Source organism: Lactuca serriola, chromosome 9, assembly GCF_051521515.1.
Source record: "Lactuca serriola cultivar US96UC23 chromosome 9, Lser_US96UC23_V15, whole genome shotgun sequence".
Taxonomy (NCBI): Eukaryota; Viridiplantae; Streptophyta; class Magnoliopsida; order Asterales; family Asteraceae; genus Lactuca; species Lactuca serriola.
Genome location: NC_136416.1, coordinates 163,437,377 through 163,443,673, shown reverse-complemented (window position 1 = coordinate 163,443,673; position 6,297 = coordinate 163,437,377).

Below are 6,297 nucleotides of genomic sequence, written 5' to 3'. Positions count from 1 at the left end.
CTGTCCTGCCTTGAATCTCATTTCGGGCCACTCTGCAGACCAAGATTGGCAAGATTCTGTCTGCTGAGCCCCCATTGCTCAGGTCATAAAAGCTTCGGTCACCATCAAATGGCATGGGCTGATCTTGTCCTTGGCTCCATGTTTCCAAACATTCCACCCATAGAGGCGTCGGGCCATGAAAAGCCGGACGAGGGTTAGGAATTGGAAAGGGAGCTGCCAGGGGTAGGTTCTCAACTTCAGGTTTGGAGTTAGCATCGTCTGAAAGGTCTTCATCATGGTGATCATTCAAAGGGATAGGATGATCATTAACTAGTTCTTCTCCAAACCAACCAGCAATGACTTCATTCGGGAGATACTGGTTGTCGTGGGGATGGAGTCCAACCATGTTATCTTCGCGAGAATTGGGATAAGAAAATAATTAGTAGACGAACTATCTAGATAATTATTTAGAAAATCTTCATTAGTTACATCGCTATTTGTGAAGTGCATACCAGTTATATGTAATCGAAACAGGATAGGCCTTCGAATAAGTGACCTTAACTCCAAATTCACACAGAACAGGGGTAAAGTAAAATTTTCATAGATTCTAAGTCTATAACATCCTAATTACATATAACCTTAGTGTATCCACTTAGCAACTATCAACTTGGTAATGAAGATCCCATTTTAGTTCTCAAGTATAAAGTACTTATAGTAACACCAAATACCCCTATAGTATTTTAAGTTTAATGTTATGTTCTACTGATCTCATTGTGGTAGAGTTGGTAAGATTTTTGACTTGTTGCAACCACACAACTACACTTAGGCACATGCTAGTCAACCCTCGGATAATATAGTTGATCAGGCTATATCTTCCCAGTTTTGACTATATGTCTCTAAGTCCACCTGTGTTGCCCAACAATCGTAATTCTTTTGTACTGTCCTAGTGACACTGATTTTAGTACGAATGCAGGAACGTATACTTAATTAAATATTTTATTATTTAAAGTATAAACTCTTGGTCGGAGTATTTGTAATCCCTATGTATTTATAGTTAGTATATCTTTTATGGGTTGATATACTTAATTCACTATAAACAATGCTCTAATACCAATCTGTCACACCCCAAAACCAAGAACGGCGGAAACGTTCTGGGGCGGAGGACGTCATGTACAGTATCACAACAATGAAAAGTAGTAAACAAGCAACAACATCATCCATTGCATTAATAATATAATTTTAATACAAGTGTTCTGCCAAATTATAATAGACACTAAAGTATAAACAAAGTGAAAGATGAGTCTTGAACGAGCTCCATCTTCTCTAAACCTTGCATCGGTACCTGTCTACTGTTGACCTAAGGATACAAGTTATTTTGAAAGAGAGTATCAGCTTTAAAGCTGGTGAGATTATAAGTATTAATGTGTCTTAATTTGTATGTAAGTATTTGTTTGACATGTAATGAAAGACTGGAAAATGTTTTGAAAGAAAGTTCGTGTAAGTATGAGAATGTTTGTAAAACAACTATAAACGTTTGAAAAACCCTAGAAATCCATATGATTTCCTACTATTATAAAAGGGAGTCTTCTACCAAGACCTAACTGTTTTGTCTATTCGTTTCTTGTAAAAGTGTGTAATTTTCCCAAGTGTAACTATCATTAACAAAATATAGTTTGTACAATAATGTTTAAGTGAAATGATCACTAACTATATGTAAAGGGTAAATTAATGTAGTACTGTAGTGTTGTATTATAGGAACTACTGCTCTACTAACTACTTTAAACCGGATTTATATTAAGGTATTATGTGATTAATTGTACCATACTATCGACTAGGTAACATGACGATGTAGGTCATAAAAAGGTATGACATTTGGCACCCGCAGACCTGCAGGTTCGGCTGTAGCTAGCAGCAAGGTGTAGGATAGTCAATCCAGTATAGATCTATACGCAAACTCACACTCTCCCTCCAAGAGAATCTGACTACAACTCGGGCCATGACATTGAAGGCATGCTCCGATACAGTGGATCACAATTTTGTTAACGTATTCATGTATATGTAATGTATTATTAATCATTCTAGTATCGTTGTATATGTTCTCTTTCTAGTATAGTTGTAAATGCTCTCTTTCTAGTATAGTTGTATATGTTCTCTTCTAGTATAGTTGTATATATTCTACGTGTGCTAGCTGTAATGTGTGTTCTCTCTCTATCTAGCATGTATAGTAATGTACTGTGTGTACTAGCTGTAATGTATGTTCTCTCTATCTAGCAAGTATTGACTCATGAATGAACTGACTCATTGTATGATATCGCATTATAGTAATAGCTCTAGTATCTTCCTAAACTACTCGTATGGTAGCTTACTAGTAATTTAACTGGTACGTATGAACATGGATGTATACCCTTGCTACCCAAGGGCATTGGATGAACTGGAAGGACCTTTATGACTATATATGTACATATGATATATAACTAATATTTAAACAACCTTCGGACGGATACCCGATGTCCCACCAGACCACATCTCAAGCGCGAAAAGGAAATAGGGTGGATAGCCTTCCTAAGTCTTTTAAACATTTCTTATATAACTATACTTATATAGGCATGCAATTGATAATATAAAAGCATAAAATAAGTTTTATTATCTAAGAAAAGATCGACTTGATGTCAATCTATAAAACGGTTTGAAAGCATGGGTTTGATAAAATAGTTTAAGTATAAGGAAACATTTGTTTGAAACATAATTGTAAATGAGTTTGAAATGAAACATACAAATTAAAGTGTACAGTTTAATAAGGAGCTTTAACATATAAAGTGTTTATGAAAAACATTTGAAGGAAACTGTTTGGTAAAACGGCTAATGAGTAGCCAATCATTTAAATGCTGCTTATTAATCACATGTGATTGATATAATAAGTAGCATGATTCTACTTGTATCCCCCCATAAAGCATTTAAAAACATTTAAAACATTGATTAAGGGGTATGAATTCACCTGTTGCGAGTGGATCAGAAGGAAGTGTCGGATAAGTGCTTGGTCAAGTGAAGACTTAGAAACGCACAAAGATCCTAATTACATATGAGGACATATGTATATAAACAATTAGTCTTTAAACAACTAACAAACAAGTCAAGACACTTTAGGACATGACAAACACTTTGTATAAGTGTTATAAGTGCTAAGGAGTGCATCTAAGTGTTGTAGGGAAAGGTTAGTGTGTTTGGGGTTCAAGGAACACTCCTAAAATGAGTTTACTCTCTAAAGACCAACACCCCTTGAGTTTACGGTCGTAAACTCTTGAGTTTACGGTCGTAAACTCTTGAGTTTACGGTCGTAAACTCCTAACCTTTTGACCACTTGTTGATTTGAAGTCTTCTAAGCTATTCCAAGCATTCCTACTTCATGATTTAGCCTTAGGGAGTGTTGTGTGGCATCAAAACACTCCTAAATGGAGTTTACGTTCTAAGGACCATTTTTCATGAGTTTACTACCTTAAACACATAACTTTATGGATTTTGGGGTTTTCAAGTCCTTAGCTTAATCATGGCACTAGTCTAGGTTAGATTTAGTCATAAGAAATAACCATGGGACATTTATGGGACATTTAAACACCTTTTGGGGTGTTTACGGTTTTGGGACATCCCCAAACCGTAAACACATAAAAATGGAAAGTTTTGGTGCTTTTTGTGTGATAAACTCTTCAAGGATGAACCTAGACAAGTCCCTAAGGCATTGTGACGCATTTAGGCACCTTAACACACCATTTTGGCCCTATACTTGGTGTTTACGGTTTTGGGACCTCCCAAAACTATGAAAACCTTTATCTTGGTGTTCTTGGGACTTTTCCTTGGTATAAACATGTATAGCTAGCTTTAAATGACTCTAGGATAGAAGTACTTACATTGTGGAAGCTTGAAATGAACTTTAAGTCCAAGAACACTAGTGTGTGTTCTTGGTGTTTTGGAAAAACTAATCAAAACACAAAAATGGATGGATTAAAGGATGTACAATCATTAGATTAAGTGATATACTAACTTGAAAGGGCTAGAAACACTTACTAGATTGAAGATTTTGAATTAAAACTTGGATGATACTTGAGATGATATTTTGGAGTTTACTCTTTTGGTATTTAGGGAGTAAACACAAATGGCTAGTCTTGGGGAGTAAACTCATGCTTAAGGCATGAGTTTACGTTTTTTGGATGATTTTTCGACCCAAACTTAAAAGTTTGGCCACGAACTTCTAAGACACGAGGTGTTTGCGGTTTTTAAATTTCAAAACCCGAGACGACACTTTCTTTCACTCGTTCGTTTAAAGAATAATATTAAAATAATCAAATGAACTTATTTTTCCCAAAAACAAGTAAAAGTGAACTTGAATTATAATATGAAGTGATTGACTTTCAGGGTTTGACAGGATGAAAATTCTAGGTTGTCACAAAAACTATCCAGATGGTCTGGTTGGTTGTTGATGCTGATTTTCCTTGCTTAACAGCAGAGGACATTGAGATTTTGAATGGTTTTTCTTTTTGCATAAGGAACACTCATCAAAATCAAGTTTAACGTAATTTTGATATAAGTTCTGAGGTTTTTATGGAACAACAAATATAGTTGGAGTGATATTTGTCTTAGACCCTTTGTGATCTTGCGAGTTGATACGAGTTTCTTCGACAATTAACTCATGAACAACCGAATCAATAATTGTAAGAGGGTGTGATGCAAGATAGATACATGTAAGCCTTCAAAACCAAAATGTAAAGCTGTCAAAAATCAAACTAACCACTGCTCATCCCTTCTACAAATGTAAGGCTGTAAGGCCTTCAGATCAGCAGGTTCAGTAAGGGTCAACTGATCCCACAAATCAGACATAGATACATAAAATTATTGAATACTTAGGTTATTCAGTTGGAAGGATAGAATTTTAGATGTTATCTAGTTTTGTTTAGCAAAATTAGAGAGTGTATACAGTCTACTCAAGTAATCCTAAACTTCCTTTGTTGTGGCGTACTTTGCCAACTTTGTGTCAATAGACTTAATTACAGAATTGTTAATCTAAGTGATAATCTTGGAGTTATCAGTCTCCCACAAGTCCAATAAAGTTGCATAATTTATAACATTCTCATATATCAGAGAAAAAAAGGATAAAAACAATGTTTTGAAAAGAAAACACATCACGATGACTTAAATTGCATTGAAATTATAATTGCAAAACGTTCTTAACGACGTGATGACTAAAGTTTCATTGAGATTATGATCGAAAAAGGTTCTTCACAAGGAGAAATATCAGATCTTAGCATGAAATACGAAAATAGCAACAAATCAAAATTCTCCAAAAGAAGACAAAATAGAGCAAATCAAACCAAACAGAATACATAAACAGATCGAACAAATCGATATGTGGAATGCCAGAACCTCATATCCAAGTTGTTCCCAACAATCATAAAGGAATGATTAAACTGAGATATGATACTATGTAAACTACTTAATAAAAAGAAAATAAATCCGACTAGATTTTTGTTATTATGAAAAAAAAAATACAATTACAATAAAAGGGATATAAATATAAAAACTAATTAAATTAAATCTAGTTAAATGGCTTAAACTTATATAACATTTATAAGGTGGAATATGGTAGTTACTTAAAAAAAAAAAGCAAAACATTTTCATTTGGAGGGCTTTTTAAGACAAGGTTCCAACTAGATTCGATCTCTCTAAAGAAAAGGTTTGGATATTATGTCGATTAGGCTACCCGGTATGGGGGTAATGTCACGCGTCTTGGGCTAAGGTGGCGCGCCTCCCCACGCATGAACACCGCCCCCAAGTCTGGTGGGTTGCGTGTGGCATGAGGCGGAAGACGGGTGAAGACACTAGCTTTGATTGGTCCATTCAATTTTTAACGTTATATTCGACCGTTTGACGATTAAAAAAATCTTTTTATTATTTTTTCAAATTCTCTCTATATCTACATCCATTTTACATATAATTTCTACTAAAACACACCCATATTTTTTTTTCAAAACAAACACACACATTAAACCAAAAAAATAGATAATTTTTCACCTTCGATTTCTTCGTCATCCGATGATAATGATTCTGATGAGGATTTGATTTTGTGTATGCTGTTGACCGCGGCGCAAGACATGGTACGTGAGAGGGGCGAAAGTTCAAACATCGAGAAGAAGCATAAAAAATGGATAAATCGGGATCGAGAGGCGACACATGAACTTTTGGTACGTGATTGTTTTGTCGTTGATAGTTTAAATGATCTATCAAAATTCAAAGAACGTTTTCGTATTAGTAGAAATTTATTCTTACGTA